The sequence below is a fragment of the Camelus dromedarius genome, chromosome 5 (assembly GCF_036321535.1).
Source record: "Camelus dromedarius isolate mCamDro1 chromosome 5, mCamDro1.pat, whole genome shotgun sequence".
Lineage (NCBI taxonomy): Eukaryota > Metazoa > Chordata > Mammalia > Artiodactyla > Camelidae > Camelus > Camelus dromedarius.
In genome coordinates this window covers 44,772,827-44,790,780 of record NC_087440.1, presented here as the reverse complement: position 1 = coordinate 44,790,780, position 17,954 = coordinate 44,772,827, and the positions used below count along the sequence as shown (strand labels likewise).

The window sequence follows — 17,954 nt, the reverse complement described above, 5'->3', positions numbered from 1 at the left end:
ATTATTTAAAAGAACAATGAGTGGTGACATGTGCTAAATAGGTTGGTGTGATAAAGACGGCTAACTGTTCCACTGTGGTCATTCTGCATTGCTCAAGTGACCATTTCACGGCCTTCCCTAAAGCTAAGTGTGGCCATATAACTAAACGTTGGCAAATGAAATATTGGCCAAAAGTGATAGGTACAATTCTGATTTGCACTCTTTTAAAAAAAATTTAGCTCTTTATCTTTTTCTACCACTTAGGATTTTTTTTTAATTTTTATTTTTAAATGGAAAAAGTGTATCTTTTCATTACTTTGAACCATTTCTTGTCAACTGGCATATCAGTCAGGTGATAAGCCATTCTGACAATGTAGATGAGGAAGGAAGAGCAAAGGACAGTAGGAATTTTGTCCCTTTCATATTCAACTTATTTAATTTCAGTTAACATATATTTAATTAAAACAACTAAATGGTGAGTAAAATAAGTAATTTCATAAGTTTACAAAATGCATTTATACTATGGTTTCCATTAAACTGAAACAGTTTAAAAACCATGGCAACATGCTTACTCAGCTTTAGGAGAGTTAGAAAAAAAAGTGTACCTTCACCTATAATTTACTATATTTTCATTTTAGAGATAATAACAATGTTTTCTAATACTTTTTCTGCTGATGTTTTCACATTTTTGCTATATGAAATAATATCATGCAATGGATTATAAATATGGAAACTAAGTAAAATGCAAATAAAAATATGCCTGTGGTTATGGACCAGAGAAACAAAGTAAAATATTCATGGAACAATGGAAATACTTTCAATAAGGTACTTACTCTTCATACATATTTTAAAGTTCCTGAGAAGTTTGGAAACCGTTCCGTTCAGGACGTGTGTGTGCGTGTGTGCGCGCATATTGAGCACTGATTAAGTCATCAGACAGAATGGAAAATACCCAACTGAGTTTTAATCAAGGAAACAAGAAAAGACAGAAAAAAATTGTATTTAAATAGTGGAAGTGATTCTAGACTCAAGTAATCGGGGTAGAAAAGCACTAAATTAAACACATGAGCAGAAATAAAATCTGAAGCACATTTTAAGCAGATAATTTTATTATACAAAACTCACTTACAATCTATACTTTCAAGCATTTAAAATTGCTACTGTATTTGCCTCAACAGATAACTGTTCCTTAAAAACATATTATTGGTGTTACCCTTTGGTTCACTATTTTTATTAGTCCAAAATTCTCTTTTCCTTTTCACACACTCTTGTTTGCCTTATTAGTTAAGTTTACGAATGAAAGATGGAAAACAAGAAGAAATCATTTTTATAAAAGGGAGTCCATAGAGGAAAGAAACAGCATTTCCCACTAAACCATTCGATCTACAAGTCCAGATACTGTAATAACCAAAGAATGATTGCTATCAGGTGCTGGTTAGACCTCTACTTCCTAGTTGGGAAGTATTTAATTGTCAAATATTCAATTGGGTAAGGGTATGTTCACGGATTGATAAACTTTGATACAATTTTTTTTCTTAATTTCTTTACTTCAGATGCTATTCAGGTTAATATGAGAAGATATTTGACAGACATTAATTTACAAATAATAGCATGCAAAATGCCAGAAGATAGAGACATTGAAGTCCACGAACGGAAATAGGGTGGAAGGTACGTACTGCTTTGTGTTACATTTTTACATTTATATATGCATCACATAGTGATATTTATAAAACTAAACTATAGTTTTCAATAAAGATAGCATAAAACATTTTAAATGATAACAAAGCATTGTGTAAGTTTAATTCTCAGCATTCTTTTTTCCCTTGGATATAAATAAAATAATGGTTTTAATGAAGGGCATTTTGAAATAGATGAAATACAGCATATCTTGGATACACTAATTATATTGGGCAGATATTAAATATCTGTGCTTATTTTAGATCTGCTTGAGTTATCACCTATTTTAGGACCCTCCAGAAGTTTTTAAATTTATCTTTTTCTTATAAAATATATTTTCCACTTACAGAATGCAACTTTATTAATAAGTCTATCATTTCTGTATGTTAACCGAATTATTCAAATTCTCTCAATTATTTTTTGCTACTAAATCAGTTGCATTCTGAAAATAATATCAATATTGTCACTCTTACTTTTTTCTTGAATTTGCCTGAATATCTAATATCTTATATATTTTCAAATTTTAATGGTATGTTTTAAGAGAGTTTCCTGTGTATAATGCATAGAAAAGTTGATTTAAGCCAATGTTAAAATCTGTTGTTTAAAATGAATTTATTTTTTTGTAGATTCTTTGTTGCTCACAGCCAGTACCTGGGCTCTGGAATCTCTGCATTGGAGATCCGTTATCCTTTCCACCCTGTGGAAACACTGCCATTTTCTGGGATTAGGAATATCTGGCAGGTCATCTTAAGTAAGACGGAAGAGGCTACCCTACTCTAATAGGGTGAAATGCTTTCTGAAGTCTCACCTTTTCCTAGCCATAGAGAACACCTTTTCACTTAGGCTTCTTTCTGTTTCTTCCTCCAACTTTGGCTCATAGAACAAAATCCTTTCTGTGTAGGCTCCTTTACAAATCATGACTTACCCCTTTACCAGTCTTTCACATACATTTTTCATGATTTGGAAGGAGAAATATGTGTAAGAGGGTGTGAATAAACTGGAAATCTCAATAGATAATAATCTGGTTAATGAAATTGCATTAAAAGATGTTTTGTTTTTTAATTAGGAAATGAATTTTATTTAACATCTATATTTGACATACACTCTTGCTCAAAGTATAACTAGAAGTTTTGGAGGAAATGTTTTGAATATCTGTCTAAAGATTTAGCATTTTATCATGAAAACTCATTAATTTCACAGTTTAATTTACAGCAAATAATCAATGTAACATAACTAGTCTTTGATATTTTGGAACAAGTTAAAAAATACCTGTGACTCACACATCATAAAAAATATGACCTATTTATCATTAATTACTCTTTACTTTCTTCTGAAAATAAATAATGTATATTTTTCTGAAGCCTAATTTCCCAATGTTATGTGTGAAATTCAGGGGAAAATAAATGCCTTACTAGTTCCATATACAATTATTGAAAATCTTAAGGATTAGCCTCTTAAAATTAAAATGTACCTTCTGTAATGACTAAAATCTCTGTTATTTCAGTGAACTCACTGTGCACTCATAGTAATGGTAATGAATTGCCAATATTAATACTGTCTTAACCTGAATAATTTTGCGTGAACAAACATGGAAAATAGTCAGTTTTTATCCAAAGTGAATCAGATTATGGGTAATTTTTATTTTTAAGATTCTATAGTGTGAAACTCTACTAGAATGAACCAAATTGCTAATGTATGTACACAAAGATTAGTAAACTTGTTTACTTTTTATAAATACTTTTACTTGTTATAAATACTTTTTGAAATTTATATTTTAAATAATGCATTAAATATGGTGATTCTTAAATTCTTATGTTGGGTTCAAATTCAGTGTGAAGGGTCAACTCTGAATATCCCCACAGCAGGTTCATTCTTAACTGATAGTGTTTGGAGTAAGTCCCCACAATCAACACTGATATATAATGCCAAATATAATTTAAATATTTTTTTAAAAGGTAAAGATACTCCCACCTTCTTCTTTGTCAATATGAAGAATGATACACCAATTTAAGATAAAATATGAAGGTCTAAATCACATGGCTGATGAGAGATCACAGAATACAACAGCTAATTTTGTTTTCTTTATTTTAAAAATTAAATTTGCATTTTAAATATAAATATCATAAAGTTCAGGAGTGTTCACTAAATATAGATGTTAGAATTTCAATCTCTACTGTGCTTTTAAATGGACATGTTGATAACAGGGTGGTTGAGAATTTGCAGTTGATATCAAGCTATTGGTTGTGTTCCGACTGATTTTATTCTTAGTAAAATCAATATTTCTTGCTTTTATTGGGCAGAAAAGCAGGTAGTGATGAATCACATGAATGTCTTCCTGATTTATTTGTATAACCACAGTCAGTATAACTGGTCAGTTGTGCTAGCTGACCTATTTGCCATCTAAATGTTTATGCTCTCTTCTGCAAAGGATTAAACCACACAGGTGAGAAATTGTCTTTTATTCTGAAACCAAGCAGCTGTAAAATACCCAGAATCCTGAGGCTGTATCAAGGGACTGAAGTCAATGGGTTGACACTGCAGAAGTCTGTCCTGCTACTTTATTCAGGCATCTGCCAAGAGACGGCTGTCTTTCAAGCATACACTCTCCAGCCAGACTCAGCAAATCTGAAGTCAGAGACCTGACAGGCCTTAATTAGATTTCCTCCGCATTGTATACCCTGAAAATGACATTTCTCGTGAAAAAGACTTCCTTCCGAGTGACTTGAATCCTGGACTTTTTAGGAGTGGCTGCTCACAGAGGATTGGGTACAAGTCTTTGTGAAATGCCTTAGCACAAATTTCCTTTCAAAATAGATGGATGTTTAGAAAATGTTACCATTATTAAGATTTAATTACGTAGTAAAAAGTGAGAACTGTCTTTTTAATTAAATAGATTTATTAGGTACCCACTGTATGCAGATAATTGTAACAGTCATTGTGAGAGATACAAAAAAGAAAATAAAACAAGAAATAAGAGGGAAAGAAAGACTACTTCTCTTGTGAACACATACTTGTGTTTAAATCATGATTCATTTATTCCTTGTGTAGATTTAGGCAAGTGGTTTAATATTTTTTGGCTATTAATTTACTCATTTCCAAATGCCAGTAGTAACATGTGAACTCCTTACTGTGAGAAACAGGCACATGTAAATATGCAGTAGAGATCTGGCCACAGAACTTGGAAGAAGCCTGTGGAGCGTAGAACTCTGTCAGTGGCAGTTCACTTCTTGATGGGTTGACCAGCGACCTTGTTGAGAGTGACAGGGTAAGATACGCAGGCTGACCACAGGGTCTTTTGTGGATGCCACTTAGCTCCCAACACTAGTCAGGGACAGAGGTTTGAATAAGAAAACACACAGACAACACACTATTGCAGCAGTTACAAAAGTGAGAGGTACTGAACTGTGACTCAGAGTTCCTGATATCTGTAAACAAGTGAGCAGGTAAACTGAAGTCAATTTCTGAGCATTCAATCGTGGTTCTTTCAGGTCTGGAGGGAGAATACCTACCAGCCTGGAACACTACCGTCATTTCTCCTATTCATAGACCTACAGGTAGCAAGGTCCAGGGAGAACTCACTGTAGTCAAACCTAAGCAATAATGAGAAATGAAGCAACAGAGGATCTAAACATAAGAGAAACAGATGTCATTTTTTAAAAGATTTATTAAAGGATGCCAGGTAAACTTAAACAGGGAATGGTATACCATTGTCCTTGAGCAAGAATTATCATTGTTGTAGAGATTCAAGTTCTTCCAAGTTACTGGTTTCTTAAGGGCCCACTGAATGGGTACAGCAATCTAACAATTTTTGGACATAAAACCTCAAAGATAAAAGTGTTCATATAGCTCATTTTGCAATAGCACTAAAAAAAAAAAGAATTATCAAAAGAGAAGAGAACAAAAACAAAGCAAGCAAAAAAGGCCTATCACACAAGCTTGTCAATATAGCATAGGGGCTAATCTATACCTTTAGCTCAATAAGAGTAAAAATTATGTAGCATTTTCTGAACTTCAGAAGGAGATTTTAATTTTCCTGTGTAAAAAAATATATCTGCAACAACAGCAAAAAATGTACTAAAATTAGAAAGAGACCTGCTATCAACATACATTAAAACTTGCCTATACAGTTTAATTAAAATAATACAATATAGTTAAATAAGTGAACATTCCAGCATAAAAGAGTCCACAAATATACTGAAATTCATATATAATAAAGATCTTACTGCTTATCAGAGGGAAAGATGGATTGTTTTATAAACATATTTTATAGAACTAGTCTTCCTCAGAAGAATGCAAATTTAAGTCATGAGATAAAAGATGGATAAATTTACCTGCATATAAATAACAGATTGTTATAAGGTTAAAAAAAATACCATGAATGATGTATAAAAACTCCAAGGAAACTAGAAGACTTGCAACACATATGACAAAAGAATAAATTTTAATCTTATAATAGGTCCTAAAAATCATTAAGGAAAATAAACCAGGGGAAAATAGCCAAACCTCCTCACAGGAAGACAGCATCCACTTACTTGCTAAAGCTTTTAGTATTAAAGGGACATAAGGCTACCAAAGAAAAATTGCAGTTTGCGCAAACCCAGATTCAGTATTTAAGGCGTTTGATATCAGAACAAGGACCAGATCTAGAGTCAAACAGACTTCATAGTGTCTTAAACCCCAAACCCCAAACTAAGCGCCAGCTGCAAGGTTTCCTTGGGCTAGTTGGTTGTTGCTGAAACTGGATTCCAAATTTCTCTCTTACGGCCAAACCTCTGTATGTTTTACTAAATGGTAACACCCTTAACCCAATTTTATGGAAAGAACTGGATGACATAGTCTTAAAGCTTTAAAGGAGAGTTTAATGCCTGCCCTTAGGCATTCAATTATCCAATTCTCTTCTTCCTTTGTTATATGAAAAGGAAGGGAAGGCCCTTGGGGTACTCACCACCAAGCACAAGGACCACCATTGACCCACAGGGTACTACAGTCATCAACTGGACCTTGTGGCTTGAGGAAACCCCCCTTGTGTTAGAGCCATTATTGCCACTGCCCTTTTGGTGAAGGGCACTGAAAAAAATTATTGTGTGTTCCCATTTAACCATTTTTGTACCTTATGTAACAGAAGCTCTCCTGCATTACCATCACCCTCAACATTTCACAGTCAACCACCTCACCTCCTGTGAAGTCTTTTTGTTAACTGCTCCTCTTCTTTCCCGGCAGGGACTCTATCAAGGAAAAGCCATGGATTCCTTGTTTACTAGTCCCCCCAACTTCTTTGTTCCCTCTGTCAAGGAGTTCTCCTTCCCTGGCTCTGTGGGGCCTTATGCTTCAACTCTCCCCTGTTTCAAAACTGACCGAGTTCTCCACATTTGTAAGAGTGCATGAAGCTAGACTGGATCAACCCAGATAATGCAGGATAATCTCTCTTCCTCAAGGTTCATAATCTTAATCACATTTTTTAATTCTATTATTCTGTATAATGCAACATAGTCACAGATTCCATGGACATCTTTGGTAGGCCATTATTTTGATTACTACAAACATATTCAAGAAAATAAATTGAAAAAAATGTTCGAAAGTAGAATTTAAAGAGGTAATATATTACACAGTAATGCACACAGGCCTGCATATATATGTGTGTGTGTATGTGAGTAACTATGTTAATTACTTCTTTTATTTCTGGCTTCCACCAGATGTTTCTGTATGTATTTTCCAGCAAACCAACATTAAGGATCAATCCGTGGTTTCATGGAAAATTTGAAGTATTCTAGTTGAAAATATTCATGTTTTTAAAAATTCCTGTCAGTATCACTTCATATCTGTTCCTCTATTTTATTTTCTTCAAACTATATTACTCTCTATTGTTTTTTCAGACATTTAATCTTCTATCATGCTCGCCCTTCCTCTAATAGATTCTTCCTAATCCTTACCTATTTTTTTCCTGGTATCTGACTTTGAGTCCTCACTGAAATTTTTTTCTTGTTCCTTTTCGCTTTCTGGTGCTGTTGAAAGTATGCATAACTATGCATGGCTCCCCAGGCTTATTCAGAAACATTAATTCTGGTTTTTTTTAAATTATAGTATTACAAACATTATCCAAATCACTCAAAGACATAATTTTTTGTATAAATTATTTTCTCCATTAATATTTCTTACCATGTTTCTTCCCATGTTTAAATGAGCATGTTTATATGTTCATTGTTAATAACCACTCTTGACTGGTGAGTTTGGAAAGGAAAAACCAAGCATTCATGGCCTGGCCCTTGTTTTCCTGGCTCACTCTGGCTCAGGAACGAGTCTGCCTACAGAGACATCCCCTTTGCTGTTGTCCTGCCATGAGCTTAGCCCTTGTCACTGCAGCCAGGCCTGAGGCTTTCTCGCCGGCTCTGTGAGTCAGCAGGAGTCTCAGTCTAACTCTGAAATTTCCCCATTGGGAAGCCACTTTTGTCCCTAATTCTTTCTCTATTATCTCTAATTACATTGATATCTGACCTCCCATTAACCATACTTTTTGTTTATTTTCCAGTTATTTCTGAACGTGGGAGGGAAAAATTGTACTATTTATTGGATCCCTACAAACACCTACATGAACAAAAATTCAACGTGGAGGTGAGGCAGAATCCGTATTCTTTAGCACTTTTTATGTGGTCAGGTGTTGAAGTAGCTATTGTATGTAAATTAGAAGTTTGAATCCTAAAAAATGACACTAGGGGTTAATTATTATCTTATTTTAAGGAAGAGGACACAGATAATTTAAGTAATTTTCCAACAGTCAGTCAGACATAGGAAGAACCAGAACTCAAAGAGGAAGTCATCTCTTGTTTACACCAAAGATTACACTATTTTACTGCATCTTCTCCAAGAATTTATATATTAAATTTCAATTTTGAATTTTTTACATTGAGTTTGTATTCTATTAGTCAAAAAGACTCACTGTATCTATTATTGTATCTCAATTTTAATCATATAGCAGTTTATCATTAATTAAATTTTAACTCATAGACATTACCTAGCAATTTCATTTAGACTTGTGTATTAATCAAAGTTATTTTAGTTGTAAACAGCAAAACTAAGTCTGGACATTTTAGGTATAAAAGGGTAACTTTTGGAGTAAAAATGGGATCATTTTCAGAATCAAAGGAACTGTTGAAAGCTGAACCTTCAGAAAGGCAAATACCAAGGAAGATGGAACCTGAGCAACAAGAATGCTCATGGATCTCCTCTCAAGAGGGCTGTCAATAACAAGAGTTAGAGTCAAGTCCTCCTGGATTATGCTTCTCTTTTTCATGTTTTAAAATTCTGGGACAGAGCATCGGCTTGACCAAACTTGAATTATACATTAATTTCCCCCTGGACCTACCAACCATGGACTTGGGAAAGTGAAATCATGTGATCATGTGTGCAAACTCGCCCAGTGGAATCCACTCATATGCACTGAGAGACATATCCAGGTAAGGAACACTTGACTACAAGTCAAATAATCACTTCAGATATTGCCTGCTATAATCTGCATTGAATAAAATACCTGCATGAGTTATCAGCCAATTATTATTTCAGACAGACATATGTAGCTTTTAAAACTTCATTCTTCCCTTAAATATTCATTGATATGAGAAAACAGTGCTGTTTTGAAAATAAATTTAACCTACAATAGGAAGGATGCAGTGTTACAAATTTGGAAATGCAGAGTAAACTTCCTAGATTTATGGAACAAAGTCACATTGTCTATGTCTTTATAGAGGTATATGTTCTACATTTTATTTTCCTGTTAAATATTTATTGCGGCTTCAATGTAACAAAATAAGAATGGCACTATAACTTATGAAAAACTCATTATCTAAGACAGTACACATGAAAAACCAAAGAAATCTGACCACCTACTTTATATTTTCTCTATTTTATTGTCTAAAGGCATGGTTTATATTATCTGATAAGAAATACGCCTTAAGATACTCTATAAACTGAAAGGACAAGCAATGTTATTAGTCAAGGAAATATATGAAGTTAATAACTATTTTATTTCTTATTATATTAAAGTCTGTCCCTTTTATCTTCTGTACCAACATCCAACTTCCCATATTGGCCATCTGGGTAAAATAAACGACATTATATAAGTGACTGACACACTTTGCTACATACAGTACATGTGCTTTTCTTGTAGAATGGTTCACATTCTTTATACTGTGCCATATGCTTTTCATCTTGCAGGCAATTACTGCACTGATGGGAAATAGGGTATAATTATCTAAAAATATTCATCTACGTTTAAGTCATTACTCAAAGATACAGGCAAAATCAAAAAGACACACAATTTCTGAAAAGCCAAACACATTCTTTCTACATGGCATAAAATGTTTTAATTACTTTTATTTTCTTTTGATACCCAGACCTTTTATAATGGAGAATTCCTGGGAATTTAGTTATCTTCTTAGACACTGACACTTTACTTATATGTTTTATTTGACACGTATCTATATAGCATCTGCTCTGTGCCAGGTGCTATTTAAGTGTTTCTTATATATGAGGTAGTATTATTTCTATTCCATAGATGAGAAAATTAGTGCACAAAGAGCTCAGGTGATTTGCCCAAGTACCAATAAAATGGCATAGCCATTTATATAGCTATATAAGACACAAATTAAACTATGTCTGGAGCCTGGAAGATGCTAAGTGAAGTCAGAGTTAAACATCTTTCTTCAATGCATTTATATTTTTTCTTCCATAGGCAAATTATTGTGTTAACTTACATAGTATTTTTAGTATTACACTGAATTGTTAACACTTAATGAGATATCCCACTAAATATAAATTAATAATCACAGTATTAAAACTCTACTACATTTTTATTATACAGATGGTACAAAATACAGACTCATTTTTAAGGTAATAAATATAATTTCCCTACTTCCTATAAAAAAAAGTACTGCCATTAACAATTGCAATTGAAAAATAAATGTTACTTACTTAAATGTTACTTTAATTAAAAATTCTCTTGGATGCATCGCTCATTGACCACAAACTCACTGTTACTTTTTCTTGCTTGTAATTTTTTTCTTTAATGTAGGCAACTACATGCCTAGATATAGTTTTGCTCTTTTCTTTTTGTTTTTGTTTTAAAAGTTCAACAACGTTTATTTCCAAATTTATTTATGTTTCAGGGCCAGGAAACATAATGTATCTAAAAGGTTCTCTATTTAGTTGTGTTACCGAGAAACTGAATTTCTGTTTCTCAAGAGCACTATAAACATTCTAAACTTTCCAATGTTTATTTATAAAATTTGTCCATTATCTGATGAAAATGTGACTGCCTTTAGAATCTGAAGGCTTTGCATATTAGTCCAATTTAAACAACTCCTTTTAAAATAAAATAAAGTTTTGGCCATCCCTTGAGATGAAAACAGGCAGTATGTTGTATAAATCAGCAAATTGTGAGCTATTGTTAGAATGATAGACTCTTGAAACTTCTAATACTTTAATTAAACATTATCATATGAAATCTGTTTTCTCCTCTTCTGATCACTAGAATTCAATATCCTTCATAAGAAAACATTTTCAATTTCAACCTGCAATTAATAACATGTTAGAGCAGAGCTCAATAGATGTCAGGCTTATAAAAAATAGACACCTTGAAATCTCTAATTAAATAAGGCTAGCATAATTTACCAACAGAAATACTGAATTTTAATTTTGCTGAAGGATAGCTTTAGGGCATCATTTAATCCAATAGACTGCTATCCAAACAACTATCAAATCAAAGGCTATTAGCTAATACTCAGTAGGGAACTGAAGGTTTGAAAAGTTTCGTAAAACCCCCCTGAGGTGAAGATTGATGATTATTTTACCTAAACAAAGAATGAGTGAGATTTATTTCCTTTTAGTGTCTTCCTGACCAGAACATCAAGGGCTATGGATTCATTTACTCTGTGTGGGGTTTTTTTTGTGGGGGGGTATGAAAAAGCTATAGTGAAACTTCTAGAGAAAGAACTTAACTGCAGTTGAAATTCTATTACAGTTCCCGATACAAAAATTTCTACCCAGGACTCATTAGGTAAAAGTACTCATTATGTAAATCATTGAATTAAGGCATATGGGTACCCTTATTTTACCAAAAAAATAAACTTTTACCAGTCAATAAACAATCCTGAGTGAAAACAATAAAAATCAACAGTTGTTTATTGACAGTGTTATTATACATAAAATGCATTTTAATGAACCATAAAATTATGATTTGTTATTGCCAGAGTACAATTTTCCTGATGACTTGCAAGAGAAGACAGAACCAGTTGCTTAAGCATACTTTGAGCATAAATTCTCCAATAACTACATAGACTTTTAAAAATGGTTTTGTACCTTTAACGGCCTGAATAGTGCTCCAGACAGTGATGGCACCTCCAGCAGATTCTTTGGGTGCCCTACTCAAATCCACTTGATCCTCGCAATTTCTAGCCGCCGTTTGCAGGACTTTCAACTGCCACCACCTGTGTCCCGTTGCCTTGGGCCTTTTGGCTGACAGAGCCTGCTCTGACCACAGGCAAGGCATGCAGGAGGTGCTAGCAGTCATTTCCCCATCTTCCAGAAGCATTCCACAAATGACTGACAAATTAGGAAAGCACTCTACTGATGGCAATTGTTAAGAAAAAAATTCTTCTACAGTACTGACCAAGAGGGTCTTAAATTTTACCTCTGCTTGACCAAACTTCAGACAGTTACTCCTTATTCTAGGTCCCTGAGATCTTTTTCTTAGTGTTATTTGCTTTAGAAAAATTTTAATTGTAAATCCATTTTCTGAGCTACTTTGAGAGGTAAATTTAAAAAAAAAAAATCCTCTTCAGTTTTACTACCCCTGATGTCTTCCTCCAAGACCTGGAGCCATCCTTTTGAAATGTAATCATAAAGAATATAGAGATCCTATCTTTCAGTCTTTGTGGCAAAATAGGAGCCAACTTTCTGCCCGGAGCCTTGCTCCAAGTTGTAAACTACCTCCTGTTAAGAAGATGAGAGAACATTTACTTTCCCTTCGGGTAAAGACAATTAACAAACACAGATGACCTAAGGCCTCTACATCACCCCATTCTTAAAAACTCTAATGCCATTTGGTTTTCTTTTCTTTTTCAAAAAGTATTTCATGATTATCAAGCACAGCCTGAAATCTGTCCTCTCTCTCCTTGGGTCTTCCTTGCCTGTTTCAGTTTGGTGCAGTTTTTGCTTTGATAGTTCCAACACAAAAGACATGTTTTGGGGGGGTGGGGGGCACTTTCTGTGTTTGTGTATAGATTGGTGTTGTGTTATTTCTCATTTATTTTTTAGGGACTGTATCTTGATTGAACTTTTGACTCAAAAGAGATGTGCGTTCTAAAATTTTGTTTTGTGTTTTTTTTTTTTTTTTTTTTTTTTAAATAAAGTACTATGATAGAAGATGAGGTATTTTCTACACCCAAGCCAATTTCCTCATTCCTTTCAGAGTTTCTAGCAAGGGGAGAAAATGAAGAGTTCACACTTCAAACACAGGGAATGAACAGTCTTAGAGGAGTTTATTAAATTTTTAGATGGATGCTAATCCTAACAAGCAAAAGAACAAAGGGAAAAAAAAAACACATGATCCTTTCGTTACTGACCCTCCTGCATTGGTCTCCAACAAGGGTCCTTCTGCCTGGTGTCCCTGGTGCCAAGAGAAAGAGACCGAGTTTAGTTCAGAAGCAAAGGAAAACTTCATTCCTTGATCAGAGTGAAGAGATGAGAGCTCCAAGCACTACACTACACGCTCTCCCCGAAACAAAACAAAACAAAACAAAACAAAACAAAACAAAACAAAACCAAACCAAACCAAAACAAAACGCAGCGTGGCTGCTCTGTGAGTTCCTTGGCACTGAGGAGGGGGCGTGCCCCGCCCGCGCAGGCGTATTGTTCACGGCGCCAGAGCGCAGTGCCTGCGCAGCGTCTGCACGCGTCTCGCCGCCGCCGCCGCCGCCGCCGCCATCTTGAGCTGTAGCGTCTGGTGCGGCTCCGCGCTTCCGCCCTTGGCCCCTCCGAGCTGAGGTGTGGGGCGCAGCCTTCGGCACTAGGGACTCTGGTCTGAAGTGCTAGGTGGTGGACTCTGCGTGCGGCCCCTGTGAGCAAGTGAGCCCAGATAAAGCACAAAGGAAAAGAACAAGGTTAGAATTTACTTTACCTTCCAGATTCTACTTTTACTTCCAGGGAATTGTTAATGGGCTGCATGATGTGCATTGATCACTGTGGAAGTTTAAAAAAAAGTATGTAAATTATTAGCCTCACTCCCCTCTCCTCGGCATGGACTAGACATAGTGACTTGGTTCTGTTAACAGAGCGTGACCGAAGTGACTGAGTTATGAGGGTACGTTATAATCCAAGGTGCTTCCACCAGACTGTCTCTGTCTTGGGATAATAACCCTTGGAACTCAGTCTCCAGGTTTTTAGAAACCTGAGGTCCTGTGCCCAGCCCATGTCCTTAACCCACTGAGTCACTTCCGGTCTCTGAGTTTTCCGGGTGAGGCCCTGGATACGGCGGGGCAAGGACAAAAATCCCTGCTGTCCTGTCCAGATTCCTGAACCACGTAATCCTCGTGGGTTGTTTTACATCACTATATTCTCTAGCAGAGTTACTCTGCAGCAGTATATAAATGGACAGATGTGTATGTGCTTTTTATAAAAGAGGACTTTTATTAAGATGTTTCATTAAACCCAGTAAGCAAAAGGTATAGTTTTCTCAATAGGCAGTGAAAAGCATTTAGTAAAATGCATCAGTCTCTTCCTTCCTTCCTCTATTTATTTTTAAATACTTTAATTTTTAGAGTTTTAGGTTCACAAATTTTAAAAGGAAGATACAGAAATGTCCCCCGTACTCCCTTCCCTTGTGCATGCACAGCCTCCCCTGTTACCAACATTCCCACCAGAGGAATACATGTTACAATTAGTGACTTACTTTGACACCATTATCACCCAGAGTCCGTAGTTCATTTACAAAATAAGACCTTAATTTTATTTTATTTATAGAATATATGCATATAGGATCAGCTTTATATAAAACACATTAGTTGTGGGCCTCTATACTTAAGGACTTACATATGTAATTTTAAATTCTTTCCAACTTTCTCCATATTCTGAATTATAGAAACTGAACAAGTATTACATTTTTTGAAAAAACTCAGATTTTACATATTTCCCCAAAATTACAATTCTGTACCAAAAAAAGGAATTTAATAGCCATAGATATTTTTACAAAGATATTTTTATGATTATCCAACCAATTTGCCCTATTTAATAGCTTACTTACATTATAAAATACATGAATAAGTATTTTAAAGTTATGGATTTATGCTATTTTGATTAAGTATGCAATTATTTCTCAAATAAATGAAGAAATAGGAATCAGGGTCATAACATGGCAGGAAATTGAACTAATTATCACCCCAGCATGAAAGTGTTTCAAATGATGCTTTTAGAGTTCGAAAATACTAAGTGTATTTCAAAGTTTTGTTAAAAAATATCATAAACAAGGAAATAAAGGCCAAAAGTACTGCCTGTACTGAGCTTTCTTTGTCTATTTTAATGTGCTTGGAATGAAAACTATTTCTGTTTAGCTGATCAAAGCTGTTTTGGGTTTCTTATTAAGGTGGTAGAGCTTCACCTGTGAATTTTTATAGAAGCCTGGGGAAACACTCAGCAGGATCTAACTTTTTGTTGTAAGTAAAAAACATTTTCCCTCTATGTGAAAGTTTGCTCTTTATTTGGCAGATGGAATCCCCTGGTGAGGTGAGTTTTAGCAAAAAAGATACAATAAAACATACATCTTGAGAATGGAAGGCATCAAAGTGAGGAATGCACAACTGAAGGTTTATTCATTATCCACATTATCAAAAATAATGCTCTCTTTTTGAAGCAGATGATAGAGTTTTGCAAAAGTATGTTTGAATATGAAGCAGCTAGCTTTGTTTTCATTGTATAGGAGTGTTTATGGATCTTATATAATACTAAGTTTAAAACTCCTGATTACATTCTCCCTACTATGTTGATTGATTAGTACACAGTAATAGCAACTATATATCCAATCATATATGGTCGATATGGTAACTGTTAAGACATATAGAATTCAACACATACACATTAGAAAAAAATATGCTTTCAAATTCAAAACAGGATTTGTTTGTTTGTTTTTATTTTCAAATGGAAAAATTGTTTTAAAAATAAAATAAATATTTTGTCAGATGCTTGTGATATTTGTGATATTGTGATGGGTGAATTGTCCCCACCCTAATTCGTAGGTTGAAGTCCTAACCCTTATTACCTCAGAATCTGATCTTACTTGGAAATAGGGTCATGACAGATGTAATTAGTCAATATGAGGTCATAGAGGGTAAGAGGCTGCCGTAATCCTCTATGACTGATGTCCTTACAGAAAGGAGGATTTGGACACACATGCAGGGAGGATACCAGGTGAAGACTGGAATTATGCTGCCACAAGCCAAGAAAGATTAGTGATAGACATGAAAAAGATCCTTCCCCAGTGCCTTCAGAGGAAATATGTCCCTGCTGACAGCTTGATCTCAGATTTCGAGCCTCCAAAACTCAGATGATACATTTTTAGTTTAGCCCTTTGGTTTCTGTTACTTTCTTATAGCAGCCCCAGCAAACATACAGCTACCAACAGAATAAAGTACATGTCAGAGAAAAGTGTTTTTAAAATTTCAGTTTTATGAGTATAAAATAAAGTAGAGGTCAACATCAATAGAGCAAGTTTAGTGTTGATATTTAATCCAAGATGGTTCTGATTGATACATAACCTCTTTCAAAGCACTATCTAATTACACTTGGGCAGATGTAATTACATCCAGAGAATTATTTTATGAGACCCATAGAAGTATATCTGTCAGGGGAAAAAAGTCTTAAAGACTTTATCCAACTTTCAGAATTGATAGATTTTAAACTCGGCATCATTTTATTTGCTGTGACTCAGCACATAGTAAGTATGTCTCTTGCTCCAACTTTCCTCTTAAATCATTAAGAATGAAATTTCTTCCATGCCGGTGGGTAGCAACCATGTTAAGAATGAAAAAAGTGCTGATCAAAGGATGAGTTAATCAGCTTCAAATTATTTAAGAAAGATCAATACATTTATTGAAAATGAGCGGTTCACAGCACATGTGAAGATGAATTTTTCTGTGTTATGTGGAGTATCACCATGGGGAACAATTCCACTGAGCTATGGGAATGGTGAGGGGAGGAGGAGGGTGCCTCTTGGGGACCCCTGGTGTGAATAGTTTAATACAAGGTAAAGGATTGATGAGGGACTCAGATTTCTTAGTGTAAGATATTTCTGTTCTAATCAGTACATCATATAACCCTTATTTAAAATTCAGTTTGCAAAAAAATGTGCTCACCAATAGTTATCCATAATTACTTAATAAGATACTGGTAGATATTTCCCAAATCGTCTATTTTAAATGCACTGACAATTTATAAATGCCATATTTATAAAATAGGTGATAAAATTAGTAGAGTCCAAATAATTCTGAGACAAAAGGAAATTAAGGTGATCTCTATTCTGCATACAACATTCTCAGTGTAATTTGATAATGTATGATATGATCGTTTGACTAACATAGCTATGCCATCATTTTAATATTCTTATGTATTTGTGTTTGTAAATGGAATTCAGACCTAAAAAGAAGTATAGGAGACTTAGGAGGGCAGGACTAGAAGATAAAATGTCACCACAGTGTTTCCTAAATTTCAAAAGGCAGTTTTCCTCCTTTGATTTCCCTTTATAAGCAATATTTCCTTATATCTTACTTTCTGCCACAAAGATGTTAATAAAAATTGCAGAGTGAGTAGTTTGTTTTTGTTTACTGGCTCCTTGCTTTTAACATTTCTTTGAAGATCAAAAAGATCCTGCTTCTAAAACATTTCATTTTTTGTCAGCTATAGAGATTTATGGTTACTTGCAAATCTGCTCTAAACTTACATCTTTAATCTATGAAGTTTGGTATCTGTGGAAAATCTTTCAAAATTACTTTTATAACTAGAAACTTACAGCACTTCAGCCATTGTCTTCGTTCTGGCTGCTATAACAAAACATAGACTGTGGCCTTTAAACAACAAACACTTCTCACAGTTCTGGAGGCTGGGAAGTCCAAGGTCAAGGTGCAGGATAGTTAGGTTCCTGGCTTTCTTCCTGGTTTTCAGACTGCTGCTGTCTTGCTGTGTCCTCACATAGGGGAGAGAGAGCTCTGGTCTCTTCTTTTTATATGGACACTAATCCCATCATAGCAGCTCCAACCTCA

At 34.6% G+C, this 17,954-nt stretch overlaps 2 long non-coding RNA genes across 12 annotated transcripts in view; one reads left to right on the top strand and one right to left on the bottom strand.

Annotated features, from left to right (window-relative positions):
- Positions 1-13,033: 13,033 nt before the first annotated feature.
- LOC135321303 (uncharacterized) overlaps positions 13,034-17,954 on the bottom strand; it is a 277,107-nt gene continuing 272,186 nt past the window's right edge. Inside the window, exon 6 of one of the 2 annotated variants that reach the window (XR_010380954.1) lies at positions 13,034-13,763. This is a non-coding gene — a long non-coding RNA (uncharacterized LOC135321303). The remainder of the gene's footprint in view (positions 13,764-17,954) is intronic. The other variant, XR_010380953.1, reaches the window with a different exon arrangement.
- LOC105092120 (uncharacterized) overlaps positions 13,681-17,954 on the top strand; it is a 207,766-nt gene continuing 203,492 nt past the window's right edge. For all 10 annotated transcript variants that reach the window (XR_010380944.1, XR_010380949.1, XR_010380950.1 and 7 more), the window contains exons 1-2: positions 13,681-13,808; positions 15,287-15,356. This is a non-coding gene — a long non-coding RNA (uncharacterized LOC105092120). The remainder of the gene's footprint in view (positions 13,809-15,286; positions 15,357-17,954) is intronic.